The following is a 16,538-nucleotide window of genomic DNA, read 5'->3' as shown; positions in this document are numbered from 1 at the left end:
CATCTGTTCACATTCTTTAAGTACTTTTTCCATTGTATGATCATTTGCCTTAAGGTTCTTTTCCAGTCTCTTCTGCTGTATGGAGTTATTATACATTTGATCTTCCAGTTCACTTATTCTGTTCTTGGCTGTTGTTACCCTGCTGAAGAGGGTGTCCACTTAGTTTTTCAGCTCAGCTACCGTGTTTTTCAGATCTGTTATTTCAGTTTGGAGTTTTCTGATTTCTGTCTTTGTGTTCTGTTCAGCTAGAGCTATATTTTCCTTGATTTCCATGAGGATCCTCCATATTTCTATTCTAAACTCCTTATCTGAGAGGTTAATCAGATGGTTTGTATATTTTGTGTCATCAGAGATATCATCTTCATTCTCTGTGCATGGTGTTTGCCTGCAAGGTTTCCCCATTGTCACACTTGTAGTGTGATTTTTTTCTGCGTATTATGGTGGGGTTCATTCGTTATAAAGAACAGACAGCTGAGACGCAAAGCGGAAGGGCTGTGCTCTGGAACCTCTAGAAGAGTGATTTTGCTGGGCCCTTCTCGGCCCCCTCAGGAGAGGTTCAGGACACAGGACAGTAGAAAAACACCCACAAACACAGTCTCTTGCAGTTGGTAATCTCTCAGCAGGGCAGATTTCTATCTCTCTCTAAGTCATGATAATGGCTTTTTAATTTTATTGATATTTCAGATGATTATCTTGATCTTGATCTTTTGGATTGTATATTGGGTGTTCATTTTATTAATTTCTGCTTTAATTTTTATTATTTCCCTCTTCCTGCTCACTTTTGGCTATTTTCTTGATTGGTTTTTCAATTTCTTATTCTGTGCCATTCAATTATTTATCTAGGTTCTTTCTTCCTGATAAATGCTTGCAAAGCTATACGTTTTCCCATTAATGCATGTCTTGTTATGTTTCATAAATTTTGACAAATCTTCAATTCATTTTCATTGCTTTCCAGTAATCTTTATATTTCTTCTTGATTTCCTCTCTGACCCACTTATTGTTGAGTAGGTAGCTGTTTAATTTCAGGTCTTAAAGCTAGTATTTTTCCATTTCTGCTTATAAGTTACTTCTGTTTTCTGTCATTATAGTCTGAAAAGATAGTTAATACAATTTCTATCCTCTTGTTTTATGAAGGTATGTTTTATGGCCCAGGAGGTGCCTAAATTTTGATAATGTACCAGATACTTTGACAAAAAATGTGCATTCATAGTTTAGGGGATGATAAGCTCTATATATCTTCTAATGCTCTCTCTTCCATTTTTGCTTCAAAGCCAGAATATTCTTATTGAGTTTTGGCCTACTTAATCTATCAAGATGTGACACAATGCTGTTGAAATCTCCTGCTATTTTGTTCTGTTATTGATATCTTTTTTCAAGTCTATTTATATTTGTTTTGAGTACTTTTCTAGCCCCTCACTTCATACTCTTTAGGAGTGTCATTTATTTCTGATGTACATATCTCTTGCTTATTAAGAAATGATTCTTTGACTCTTATAACCTTTTATGCCTGTAATTTATGTTGTCGGATATCATTCAATGCCCTCTCTTTTTAATCTAGCTGTCACTCATTTTTATTGCATTAATTTTTCTACTTAAAGTTGATAGAGATTTCTCTTTTAAGGGAAAATTTTGAGCAGCAATACTGTATATTATATATAAATGTAATATTTTGTATAGTCTCAAAAAAGCTTTTTCTATTTTCTTTAAAAGTACTTCCAACTCAGAGGCATCTTGTTTATTACTGAAAATGTTACTTGTTCCCTTTTTTTAGGTAAATTATCTTGCCAGTATTTTTTCTGGTTGACAACATTTGTATTGCTAAAGTGGGATTAAACTTAATGGTTATTGTTTGTGGTTTGAATTGCATGGAAAAAGTCACCTCTTACATAAAGTTAATGGATTTCATGGTTGATCAACTAACACAAAACAAATTTAATGTGACAACAGAAAACAATTTTAAAAGTAAAGATACAGACCTAGGTGATTATATCTTCTTTTAGTTGAAAAGTATTGTGAAAATTTCTGTGTATTCAAATTCTCAAGGTAAAATTACTAGATATGTATTTATCCAGATTTTGATATAATTTTATTAGTTTATGTATTATTTTAAGACCATATTTAATATAACTATAGTATTATCTCATAATAACTATTATAATTATTATATGTTGCTTTTTCTGTCAAGTTCAGTCTCAACTTCTGTCTACTTTTTGAGCACTCAATAGCTGTCTCTTTTACTCAATGGGTGATTGTCTTATCATGCATCAGTGCTCTTGTAGCTGGTCTGTTTGTTCCTAATTCACTCACTACATCCCATAACCATCACAAGTCTAAATGCCACACTAATCTTGTTACTGGGACTACCACATGACATATGCTTATCACTATCTATATTCCCTCTGGATATATAATATCTGACACTTATTGGAATTATGACATTGTATATTCACCAAACCTATGTAAATCTGACAATACCTCTCCTGCTTCACAGAGTGCGATGAAGGTTAAATGGTGAGTGAGACTAGAATCCATTATTGCAATGAGAGATATCTAGCAAAATGTTACAATATCCTAGAGCTCCAAAACTATTCCATAGAGCTGTGGCTGGAAATACTGAATTCTTCAACACATACTCTTGAATGTTTCGGCACAGCCTCCTGAAAGTCATGCCTTAAAATTCTCTCTCTGTCTCTCTGTCTCTGTCTCTGCCTCTCTGTGTGTGTGTCTCTCTGTCTTCTCCCGCCCTCACTATCTTCTTTCTTACTGATACGGGAATACTCTTAAACTAACTGCTCCTCTCAGTGTACTGGTTTATACTATATCTGTTTTTGCTTGTGCTTCTGATGAGCAGATGCCTTTAGTTCAGATTTCTAGTCTGCCAAACTAGATCCTTCGTGGAATGAAATGTCAGTATACAGTTGCTCTCATTTCCCCAACACTCTTTATCTTTTATGGAGGACCAGTTTGTCTGAACATTCTTTTAATTTAGATTAACTCTAGTTAGTGAGACCATTGCTCCTGGTGCTATGAGTGAATTTGCTGTGTCCTATCTTTCGCTGAGAAAAATTCTTCTATAGATAGGCATTGAACTACTTGTGTGAGAAACAATAAAGGCTACTTTTTATTGGATATGAGAATATAAATGGCATAATATGAAAGCAACAGGAAGCTTTTATGTCCACCACTATGTGTTTTGGCAATTTATATTTTTAGTTCTTGGAAAATAAAGGATTTTCTAAGAAGGAAAAATAAAGATATGAAACATTAAAATAAAGGTCCTCATTGTCCCTTTACCCACAATTAATTTTGAGTATTGCTTTGTTCTCCAAAAATTTCTAAATTATCTTGTATTTGCTGCTAATTATATCATACATGTTGTCCTGATAACTAATTTTCATCAGTGGGAAATGGAGCATAATGTTATCTGGTGGTTTGGCTCTTGTTAAGTAATAGCGTTGGCATTATCATTCTGCTTTGCTTTATTGAGGGACTGATGTAAACCCAGCTTCAATTTGTAGTTAGAAAGTATAAACTTTCTTTTCATTTCACCCACTGCCTATGACAGTTGTTGAAGTCTCATTTATGAATGTGAATACATGCCTAACAGTGTAACTGAATAGACTTGATCTTAAATTTATACTGTTGTTCTATATTTATAAGGTATCATACCCTGTCCCCACAGTCAGTCTCTAATAATAGGAACTGATAAGATTAAGCTGTTTTGGTTTTTAGGTATAATCTCCAGGTTATTGGAAATTCTGGGGTGAAGTTTCTGTTTTCATTTATTTTTAATTCATACTGAGGACATACTGCATAATTGATTCCTATAAACCAGGTGGGGAGGTTGTACTCTCCTGATGATTTTACTGTGATTTGGTTTAACATACCAAAGCTAGTCTCTTTTCTATTTTTCACATTTCATTAAATATCTAATTTAATAGAGTTTGACATTTTATATTAATACCTTTTTATGAAAGAACTTGAATATGTAAAATAGATTAAAAAGAGAATAGACAATTTTAATTCACTAGGTTTGTTTTATTTTATTTTATTTTATTTTGGTACCACATACAGTGATGCTAAGGGATTATTTTTGGCTGTACTCAATAGAACCATATGGCATGTGGAAGATTTAATCCAGGTTGGCTGCATGCAAGGCTGACCTATTATATTATTTCTTCAGTCCTTCACTAGGTTTATATTAACCCTAAAAATACTTCTCAGTAGAGTATATAAGAAATAAATTACTGTTCATCTCTATATTTTGTTTAATGATCAGCTCCTAATATCAGTACTAAGACCATCTTTTGTATATCACCAATGGCAGACATATACATAGCAGGGATGTATAAATTTGATTCTGTCTTCTTTCTTGTCATGCTCTCTTGCTGCCCTACAGAGTTCTTAGTATGGAGGTATGTGTGAGCAATAAATAAAAAGTGTCATTAAATATTAGCAAAGAAAGACAAATATAGTAAAACAATCAAAACTTACTTCAAACGAATCTAGAATTGTGTTTTTCATTATCTGGGTCTATAAATATTTCATTAGCATACCTTTATTAATGAGTTGAGTTGTCAGTTATTTTATTTTCTTTTTAAAATTACTTTGTTTAAATAATATGATTTACATAGTTGATCATAATACATGTGTTCCAACATCAATTTTGTCACCAATGCAAAACACCCTCTACCATTGTCCTCATATTCCCACACCCCTAAACCTACACTCCTAGCAGGCATGAATTAATTTGCTTTATATTGCTTGTTTACAGAAAACAGGCAATAAAATTAATTTATAAAACTACATCAACAGAAAAAATGCAGAAATTATTATACTAGCAGTAGGGTTATTAAGGCATTGTCTGAAGGTTTAGTAAGCTACTGTTGCTAATTGATCATTCTGTTATTGTATTCACTATTTATTTGCTATTTAAGAGGCTTTTATATTAATTTGACATCTAATTTGGTGTGTTAGTTTTAGGGTGACAGTATTGCAATTTGGAGACATCACTCAGCATATATGAGGTCTGGAATTGCCAGATCGTGACTTGGTATTGAGGCAGTTATGGGACATGGTTCTGGCTGCCAGGCCTTCTGGAAGTATGAAAAAGTAGTGTCAGGGTACCCACACTCACTCTGCAAAATTCTTTTTTTTCTTTTTTTGCAAAGTTCTGATGATCTAAGCCCAAATACCTGAAGTTTTGGTTCGATGGGCTTTTCTGTTAAGATCAGTGATAAAGTAGTGAAGTTGGGCCATTGGTCAAATGGCAATTGTGGGTCTTGAGTGTAACTACTGGAGCATTGGCAGGTCAGAGATCCGGCTGAATCCTTCTCCAGAATTTGCTCCAGTTTTCAGTTGAGAGTTTCTTGTACCCATGATTTTTCATTGTTTGGTTTATATTTCTTTTGAGGAGAAAATGAGTTTCTGGAGCTGACCCACAAATGGGTATACCCTTTGGTGCAGAACATGTTTCATCAGTTCTTTTATTTGTAAATACTAGGAGTTGTTGGATATACAATATTCACCATCTTCAAACCTTTTCCAGTTTCCTCCTTCTACAGACCTAGTGTCTAAAGCTGACTTCCTCTGGTCATCTATGATATCTCTATCTGCTCTGAACTTGATGTCTCCACTCAGAGTTTGGCATGGATTATTTTATTTTGGTTTGGGGGCACAGTCAGTGGTGCTCAGGTGCTCAAGTCCTTACTCCTCCTCCTGGTCTATACCCAGGAGTTACTCATGACAATGCTGATGATAGAACCTGGGTTGGTTTGTGTAGGGCAAATCCCCTACTCACTGTATCATCAATCTGTTTTCTCGTTTGTATTCTTAGTGATAATGAACTGGAAATGTGGAAAGGAGCAACCAGAATTCAGTTAGTGGAAAATTTGCTGCAGTACAAGATGACAGAGAAGAAAAAAAATGAAAATAAGATTTAGAACCCATTGATAACTTTGGCAGAAAGCACCTATCTTGCAAGCCTAAGGCTATGAGTTCTATACCTATTAAAGTATGCCAAACTTGGGTCCTAGTTTTTCTGCCATTAGGAAACCTTCGACCATGTAGCCAGGGTATGTATAAGCACTGACTGGACAGTAATATCCCCTGCAAGCACAGTAACTAACACTAGTTCATATTATAATAAAGCAGGTGGTAGATCTACCTTTAAAACTGATAATAGCTAAGGCCACGGTTCTAGCATAGTTGATACATTGAGCAATTATATTTAAGGGTATTAAGTATAAATTTAAAATTTATATAATACCATTATATTATATAAATTATAAATTATACCATATAATTAATACAATTATATATAATTTATATAATATATTTAAATAAATACATATATTTATAATAATTATATAATAATACAATACAATATATCATTATATTATATATTATACTATAATATAATGATATATGATATATTTATATATAATGTATATATTTATATAAATTTATGTACTTATATAATTATATAATTTACATTATATAATTTATATTATTTGTATAATATATAATTTTCATAGGTATAAATTATAAATAGTATAAATTATATTTAAGGGTATTAAGTAATTATTTCTAAGTATAAAATACTATCGGAGGTAAAACTATCAATACATCTACAAAATATATCAACATTAATTTGGCTTGTAAGCATTTCTCTCTTTAGGAGAGAAAGAATTGAGTGAGAGTTATAAGAAAACCAAGTCTGACTCCATCTGCTTATAGCTACTAACTACACTGTGGATAATCATAATCTCTGAATTTATGTATTATTGTTTGTGGAATTTTGTCCATGCTATACCTTTGTGAGTCCTTCTAAAAACTGAAGTAAGTACTGACTTTTTTTCCACTCTGGAGAAGCCTATGTTCTCTCTTGAATAACTGCCTCTCTTTCTTTTTTCCCACTTCATTCTAAATTTCTTTCAATAAAAACTGCTCATGCTTCACTAAGCAAATATACAAAAGCAAGAAGCATTGCATAGAAAGTGTGAGCAGAAATAAAGTGGAAATTGAGCATAATTCATAACAACTAAGAGATTTCACCTGATATGCAAATGCTGAATCATTAAATGATTGAAACTTTCATAATGCATGTCAGTTATACTTTTTAACTTAAGTTAAAAGAAAGAAGCAACTAAAAGACAAATAGAATCATTATGCCCAATAGGAAATTTTTGGTATTCAGGGATAATTCTTCCCTAGCCCTATATAGAACTAAAATTCATCACAATTATAAATTTTCTATTAATCTTACTAAAAGCATCATTATCATTGTGGTGATTTTTAGTAAGAATGATAAAGTAATACTTCAGAGTAATATCCTAATGTCAGAAATTTTGACTTTAAGATTTAATTCTGGTATACTTGGGCATGTGACCTTGGAAATGTCAGGATCTGTTTGAATGTTTTGAATCTGTAAATTAAAATTAACCATGCCTGCCTTGTCTACCTCCCCTTGTCAGGAGGTAGTCACTGGGTTGATCATGTGCAAGGCACAGGACTTAACACCCGCTGATCCCTTCTTGATGAGCTTTCTGATCCCTTTATTGCTCTTAATGAGCAAATAAGGAATGAGTACTATTTCTTGAAAATAACTGCTTAATATATAAAGGGATTATTTAGAAATCCTTAACATTAAAAATATAATGAAAATATCTGCTATCCAATTTACTTCATAGATATAAAGATAATTTTCTCAAATCGTCTTTAATTTGTAAAAACATTGTAATTATATAGTTGTGTTCAGTTAGCCTCTGACAATCTAATATACTAAAAAATACTAAATGTAAAATCTGTTATACCAAGAAAACATGAAGTTATTGGTTTCTATTAAAGTGCTTATTTGGGGCCGGGCGGTGGCGCTAGAGGTAAGGTGCCTGCCTTGCCTGCGCTAGCCTTAGATGGACCGCGGTTCGATCCCCGGCGTCCCATATGGTCCCCCAAGCCAGGAGCAACTTCTGAGCGCATAGCCAGGAGTGACCCCTGAGCATTACCGGGTGTGGCCCAAAAACCAAAAAAAAAAAAAAAAAAGTGCTTATTTACCTTCAGGGGTCTCAAACTCGCGGCCCATGGGCCGCAAACGGCCCTCCGTACATTTTGTGGCCCTGCCCTACAGGAATCTTTTTTGTTTTGTTTTATTTTGGTTGTTTGGGTCACACCCACCAATGTTCAAGGCTTACTACTGACTTTGCACTCAAGGATCACCCCGACTTTGCCTCCTGCGGCCCCCAGATAAATCGAATTTGAGACCCCTGCATAGACTCAGCTATTGGTACAAGAATCAAAAATTTTAGTGTTCTCTTAAAGTTGCAGTGATTAGTACCCTACTGTTGGATTGAGTAAGCCTTTATTACAAGGAAAGTTCCTGTTTTCTCCATGCTTCTCAATGTGATGCTTAAAGGTTGGGAGTTTATAATAGTACCTATTATGGCACATGTGTAGTTTTGGATATTTCACTTTTGAATATGGCCTCCAGGTCTTAGTAATGTATGCTGTCAATGATGTATCAGTGACATATCATGATGGCATTGTCCATAAATTCTTATTGTCTGACAAATCATTAATAGTGATTTCTGAAAATTTTATTCAAGAAAATTGGTGACAAATTTTATCATACCTAAAATGGTAGATATATTTGTCTTATCACTTGCTATTTTGTTTTATCCAGGATAAGCAGTATTATGTTTATAAAGAATAAAATATGTATATATAAAGTAAACAGATATGTATAAATGGGTATGTATAAATATATACATTTACATATACTTATATGTAAACTATTTGTGATAAAATAGAGGGACAAGAAGGCATTCATTGCTTTATTTGTTTGTTTGTTTTTATTTTGGCCCCACCTTCATCCCCCTCTGGCATTCACTGCTATTACAGTCAGATAACTTTATGGTAGGGAGGGGAAAAGACATTTTTCAAACCTGTGACTCCTATTCTACAGAAATAGTTACGTATTAAGCAAATAATAAAAAGCAAACTTGTTTGTACTAGCAAGAGGATCAGGATATGTTGGTGTGTGTCAAAAATAAACTTGTAAACTTTGATATCTCATTTTAGTTGATTGTTTAGAAGCTCTGAAAGTGAGCTTTGCAAGTCTATTAACCCTGCAGGTGGTGTTTAGATTACAACAGATTGGAGCCAGCTCTGGGTTAGTGTGACCAGCATGTGTGACTATCACACTGACCACTAGAACTTTCAGTGTTACAGCTTTTTATTTATTTAACAGCTCAAGTTGACAGAAACAGTGCCACCTTCGTTATGGATTACACTTCTTCCACACACACACACACACATCTTCAACCTTTGACCTCTAACTCCCAATTATCTCCTAACCTAGATTTAAACACATTCTGTCTTCTGCTTTTGCTTGCTTATGATGTTGGGCCGACCACATACACTTAATTAGTACACATTTAGACTTACTGAAAATTTTCTAATGGTCACTGTACCCTAGAGTGTTCTGAGGTATTTCTGCTATTTACAAGATAAGCCCATTAGAAACCATACGAAAAACTCAATGAAGTGCTCGCTTCGGCAGCACATATACTAAAATTGGAATGATACAGAGAAGATTAGCATGTCCCCTGCGCAAGGATGACATGCAAATTCTTGAAGCGTTTCACATTTAAAAAAAAAAAAGAAAGAGAAATGAAAAACTCAATGAAGACTTGGATTATATTACCTCTCCTTATTTCCTTTATTTACTGCCCCCATTTTCTTCCTCACTTAACTGACTCCATGGTTTCCTCATGATCTACCTGCTCCCTCCTTGTTTGCTTAGAATACTTGGGATACTAAAATCATAGAACACTCTATCAGCTTATTTTCTTATCAAATATGCTTGCTATCCTGGAGATTGCATAACTGAGTGTGGTGCTTGAGAAAAATTTGATCATAGTAAAAGGTTTCTGAATGCATTGTGATAAAAAATTAATTCAACATCAAATACTTAATGAATATGAGATATTTCTAGTATGACCCCCCCCAAACTCACATTTTTTTAATGAAAGGGTCTTGAGGGGGAAAAGGTTTCAGAACTTCTGCTAACATAGAATGTGTCCTCAAATGCAGAGAACAATGCCTTTTTTCAGTATCTCTAACCTAACCTAGCTTCTATTAGTATAATTTGAGTTTACCCAGATGAATGTGTACATGTAACATTGAAATTGTTTACTACCACTTATGAGGCTGTATATCTGTGAATGCAATCAGCTGCTCCTGAGACATACTCAGCTTTCAGGTGCCACCAGCAGATGCAATAGAAACAGGTTGGTAAGCTGTCTTTTCTCAGCAAGATAACATAAAGAGAAAACTGTCTTTTCTGATCCATGTAGGCCAAAATTTGAATGTAAAAAATACTCCAGGCCAGTTTATCTACAGTTAAAATCAACCTGATTAGCTACTTTAAAAAGCTGTCAAAATCATGAAGGTCTTCCATGCCAGTCCTGCACAATTTTCAGTTGCTGGTATATATGTGCAGAGTCAGGATTTCATATTTGGTGATGATGCTCTCAGTGTCTTTCTGAGACTACATGTCTAGCTTTTCACCCAAGTCAAGTTCCTTCTATACCTATTAATCTAATTTTTTATTTATGTGAAGAATTATGTATAGAATTATGCAGGAGAGGAAAGAAGCAAGTCTTGAAAAATACAGGGAATTTATAGATCTTAAGTATACAACACTTGAGGATTTTTTCCTCTTTTCCTAAAATTGGCTCTTTATATATATATATATATATATATATATATATATATATATATATATATATATATATATATATATATATATATGTTTTTTCTGTTCCGGAATAGCACCAGCAATACAAAAGGACATCATATGTTTTTGTATAGGCACAGTAAATAAGGGGAAATCATGGACTCAGACATAAGATCTTATCTTCTAAGTATAAGAACTTACACTTTTTATACAAGGGTGCCTCCCATCCTGGACATATGTCATGTGGATACAACTCAGTCTCCATGAGATTGGACAGTGTTAGTTCATTCTCAAATCCCAGATCCCAGACGTAGAACTGAAACAACCCCCTGCAACAACACCAGAAACTAAACTCCGTTGGGAGATATACTTGTGCCAGTGTTAATATGACAACGAGGACAGCAAGGAAATGACAACTTGACCTAAGACCAAGAGGTCCTATCACATCACCTGACACTAAGTGGAAATCAGAAGATGTATTGTCCTTTGAACTATGAAAAATAAGAGCGCTAACTACAGAAAACTGACTTTGACAACCAAAGTTGGGCAGAACGTACCTTGAGACCATTAAGGAAAACCCTACCCTAGGCTATAGGCCCAGGTCTCCTACAAAAATCAAGATTTCTTAGTGCAGAGGCCCAATTCTGACAACAGAGACTGAGCAGAACCTTTGGAACCATAATTTCCTAGACTTCGGCTTAGGGAACGAGCAAAAACATGGAGCACATGATACAAAAAAACGGAACACACCAACAATGTTGGAACAGTACCTCTAGAACCTTAAAGACTCTATCCTAGGCCTTGTCCTAGGACCTGCGCAAATACCAAGATTGCTTGCTACAGTGGCCTTATTTTCTCATCCACAACCGAGAGGAAAGGTTCCTGACACCACAAAAAACAAAAAACAAAAAAATAAACAAAAAAAAAACCACCCTGGGATATGGCAATGAGAAGGTATGGAGCCAGTGGTTGTTCCCATGACAATATGCTTCAAATGTGGAGAAACCCTGAATCTCTTAGGCCACGGGAATTTCCTTCCTTCCCCAATACTTACTGTGCCTATATCAAAAAAAAAAAAAATGGTGGGTTAACACCAAGCCCTACCACTGCACCACTTTTTCTAGTTTTGTTTTGCTTTATTTTTTGTTTGTTTTTTGATATTATCTCACTTCTCTTTTTTCTTCCACTTTTTTCTTTCTTTTTCATTTTTGTGGATATTATTCGGTGATTTTTTTTCTTTCTATTTTAGTAGTTGATACCAAGTTTTTTCTTCTCTTTTCCTTAACCTTTTTATCTCCAACAGAATAGCATAACTTGAATCATTCAGCCTCATAAATTGAGGGGGGAAAAGAATGATACCAGGACCAGTCATATGAACATGTAGTGTAAATAAAAAATGACCAGACTGGAACACCAAACAGAATAGATACCCAACCTATAACAAGCTGTAAGGTGGAGACCAGTTACACTAGGATTCTGGGGGGTAAAGGAGGGATATGTGGGAGAAAAGCTGGAAACAAGAGTGGAGGGAGGACAACATTGGTAGTGGGAAAGCCCTTCATTCATTGTCACTAAGTACTGTAAATAATTCTGTGTAATAAACTTCAGTCACAATAAAAAAAAAGAAACCTGTTTTTTTTTCATACTTTTTTCTATAAAAACTGCCTTACACTAACAATTTAAAAAAGAAGTTAGGCATCACATATTTTAGAATTAATTGTTCTGTCTAAAATTTTGGTTTTATTTCTAAATCCTTAAATGCTCATATAATGAAAGCATTGTTGAGAAAAAAATCATTCAGATGTTACTCCTGGCTCTGCGCTCAGAAATCGCTCCTGGCTTGGGGACCATATGGGATGCCAGGGATGGGGATGGAACTGAGGTTTGTTCTGGATCAGCCGCGTGCAAGGCAAATGCCCTATCATTGCGTTATTGCTGTGGCCTTGTCTCCCATTTAATATTCTTGAGAAATAGCACATTTCTGAGTATACACCTCTAGTATGCACTCCTCTTCAGAAGTTATGCTTTGTGAGGTCACTAAATCTGAAAAATAAAATCACATACTATATTAAACAAATATACTGATGAATGATCTATAATTTTTATTTATTCATAAACTCTGAGATTCAGATAAATATATTAGAAAGGAGTAGTATTAAGTAATCTTTACCTCTAGAATATTAATTTAAATTTTAAATTCCACTGGCTCCCAAGCTAAAGAGATATGTGCAAATAATTTACAAAATTATAGTTTATATTATTTGTTTTAAAGTTTTATTAACTAGAATTGTAGTAATTGGTTAAATTGGCTCCTGTTGGCTTTGATTTGTAAATTTTACCCCAGTAAAAATTTCTGAACTTGTGTTTGTGGTTCTTCTTCTTCTTCTTCTTTTTTTTTTTTTTGTTTTTTTTTTTTTTTGTTTGTTTTTGGGCCACACCCGGTGACACTCAGGGGTTACTCCTGGCAATGCACTCAGAAATTGCTCCTGGCTTAGGGGACCATATGGAATGCCAGTGGATAGAACCCTGGTAGTCCTAGGCTAGCGCACGCAAGGCAGATGCCTTATGCCCTGAGCCACCACTCCGGCCTCTTATCTGTGGTTCTTTATTTCTTATATTTGACATAACATAACAGTAAATGCAACTAAAACATTTAGTATATATGAAGAAAATATTTTGAGAGCTTAGCAATTTTTATTACAATGTGCAAATGTATTTTGATGATTTCTTTTTTTTTGTTTGTTTGTTTTTGTTTTTGGGCCACACCTGGCGGTGCTCAGGGGTTACTCCTGGCTGTCTGCTCAGAAATAGCTCTTGGCAGGCACAGGGGACCATATAGGACACCGGGATTCGAACCAACCACCTTTGGTCCTGGATCGGCTGCTTGCAAGGCAAATGCCACTGTGCTATCTCTCCGGGCCCCGTATTTTGATGATTTCAAAATCACCAAATCAAAATCAGCAGATGTATTTTGATGTATTCAAAAGTAAACAGTCTAAATTGTAATTGTAAATAAAGTATATACTTCTAAGTATATATAATAATATATCAAATGTATATAAACACTGTAAACATAACTATTTAGAATGGTCTTGATTTATTAGTCACTATGATTTTGACATCAAACAATAATAAATATTCAAAATGAATTATTGAAAGATAATTGAAGAAATAAAGCCTTCTAATGACTTTCGAATGCTAGTAACTTCTGGTTTTGAAAGTAACTATACTACTAATAATAAGGAAAATAATTGTGGCTTTATATATACATGCATATCCTTCCTTTTTTCTTTTTATTCGTTATATCTCATAAACAATAAATGTGGACTATGTAAAATAACATTGAAAGGAAGTCGGCAGTAGAGTTAACAGGGAACCTAAATTCTGTCTTCCCCATTTCCTATTTCTTTCCAAGTAAGGCTCAGATACATTTATGATGAAGTAACTTTAACTCAAAAACAGAGTAGATTGGTGCTGTTGGGAACTAGAAGGTGAAGCAAATGAGAAGCTACTAATCCCGCCAAAAATCTCCCACTTAATAGCTCCCTGTAATTTTTGCTACTTTGGCGCCTAAATTCAGGTTTTTCCATAACTTAGCTCAAAACAAAGTAATTTTCACTTTTCCCCGAAACTCTGAAACATTCCTCACTCTTCCAACTTCCCTGATAATTACAAGCTGCCTTTTCACCTTCAGCATCAGCTCTTTAAAATGCTAATTTAAGCCAAAGTCCCTTCATTCTTCTCCCAGCCTCTTTGATGCCTAGAATTTGCATCTGCCTTCCTGCCTCTACCTTTTAAAAGCTGCCAGCTTAAAAAATAAATTTGTCTCCGTTTAGTTCCTTGTAAATGCGAGTCCCCATGCAATCTGCGTGGTTTCATTCATTTTTACAATATATTTTCCGTCATTCGCCATTCCGCGTGCCCACCTTCTCCTCCGTGGAATTTTTCCCGAACTCCACGAAGGATTTGTTTGCAGGTGCTGAAAACTGCAAACAAAATTTGGCTCACAGCAGCTACAACCTTTTGGTTATAGGATAAATCAAAGCAAATTAAGGCAGGGTGGCTATAGTTAACATTCTCTAAATACCTGAAATTGCTAAAAGAGTGTACCTTTATCTCTCTAAAAATTAATTTCCTTATTTAAAAACTGCATATACAAGATTGTCCATAATATTTTTTCCCTCCCAGCCTCCTCCCTGATGTTCTTTTCTCTCTTATCCACCCTCCCTGCCTGCTTCTTGGACAGCCATTTTACTTCTTTCTTCTTCTTCTTCTTCTTCTTCTTCTTCTTCTTCTTCTTCTTCTTCTTCTTCTTCTTCTTCTTCTTCTTCTTCTTCTTCCTTCTTCTTCTTCTTCCTTTTCTTCTTCTTCTTCTTCTTCTTCTTCTTCTTCTTCCTTCTTCTTCTTCTTCTTCTTCTTCTTCTTCTTCTTCTTCTTCTTCTCCTCCTCCTCCTCCTCCTCCTCCTCCTTCTTCTTCTTCTTCTTCTTCTTCTTCTTCTTCTTCTTCTTCTCCTCCTCCTCCTTCTCCTCCTCCTTCTTCTCCTCCTACTCCTCCTCCTTCTCCTCCTCCTTCTCCTCCTCCTTCTCCTTCTCCTCCTCCTTCTCCTTCTCCCCCTCCTTCTCCTTCTCCCCCTCCTTCTCCTCCTCCTCTCCTTCTTCTCCTTCTCCTTCTCCTCCTTCTCCTTCTCCTCCTACTCCTCCTCCTCCTAGTCCTCCTCCTAGACCTCCTCCTCCTCCTCCTCCTCCTCCTTCTTCTTCTTCTTCTTCTACTTCTCCTCCTCCTCCTCCTCCTCCTGCTTCTCCTCCTCCTCCTTCTCCTTCTCCTCCTCCTCCTTCTCCTCCTCCTTCTCCTCCTTCTTCTCCTGCTCCTCCTTCTCCTGCTCCTCCTCCTCCTTCTCCTCCTCCTTCTCCTCCTCCTCCTTCTTCTTCTCCTCCTCCTCCTTCTTCTTTTTCTTCTTCTTCTTCTACTTCTACTTCTTCTTCTTCTTCTCCTTCTTCTTCTCCTTCTCCTCCTTCTCCTTCTCCTTCTCCTCCTTCTCCTTCTCCTTCTCCTCCTCCTCCTTCTCCTCCTCCTCCTCCTTTTCTTCTTCTTTCCTCCTCTTTCTCCTTTTAACCATCATCTCTATTGTCTCTGGGTGTTATTATTCTGTCTTTTCTTTTCTGTTTTCTTTCTTTTTTTTCTTTTTGAGACACACATAGCGGCATTCATGGGTTACTACTGGCTCTGCACTCAGAAATCACTCCTGGCAGGCTCGGGAGACCATATTGGTTGCCATGGATTAAACCCATGTCTGTTCTCGGTCAGCAGCATGCAAGGCAAACGCCCTACTGCTGTGCTATCACTCTGGCCCCTGTCTTTTATTTTTCTTAAATCCCATTTATGAGTGAAATATTATTCTTATGTCTTCTGCCTGTGTCCAGGTGGAGGGTCTAAGAGAAGTTCTCTTCCATCTGAAGCCCAACCATGAGATCAAAGAGGAGGTGCCATTAGTGTAGGGTTAAAGATGAAGTTTAATGGCTTGGTTCCTATATCTATAATTTTCCACTATTTTAACTGGCTATATATTTATTATGAAATTAAAATGATAAATAAAGTTAACTAAATTCCTTGGTGTCCTTCCCTTTCTAACCACTTTCCTCAGAAAACTAAGAAGAAACAGTATAGTTAAGCTGCAAGTTTTATTTAAATGTCCTTCTATAAGTGAGCTATATGGTTGCTTCTTTGACTTCAAATGAAGTTGCTTTTCATTAATTAGTTCTATAAAAGACATAGGTAACTTGAGATTTGTTGAGAACAACA

General features: G+C 35.3%; 1 protein-coding gene and 1 non-coding gene across 3 annotated transcripts in view; both read left to right on the top strand.

Moving 5' to 3' along the window:
• DLGAP1 (DLG associated protein 1) overlaps positions 1-16,538 on the top strand; it is an 882,390-nt gene that overhangs the window by 71,729 nt on the left and 794,123 nt on the right. The gene's annotated exons all lie outside the window — the stretch shown is intronic.
• LOC126005716 (U6 spliceosomal RNA) lies at positions 9,544-9,650 on the top strand. Its single transcript, XR_007494754.1, has one exon. It is a non-coding gene; the product is annotated as a U6 spliceosomal RNA (small nuclear RNA).

This window comes from Suncus etruscus, chromosome 3 (assembly GCF_024139225.1).
Source record: "Suncus etruscus isolate mSunEtr1 chromosome 3, mSunEtr1.pri.cur, whole genome shotgun sequence".
NCBI classification, from domain to species: Eukaryota; Metazoa; Chordata; class Mammalia; order Eulipotyphla; family Soricidae; genus Suncus; species Suncus etruscus.
This window is presented reverse-complemented; position numbering and strand designations above follow the sequence as displayed.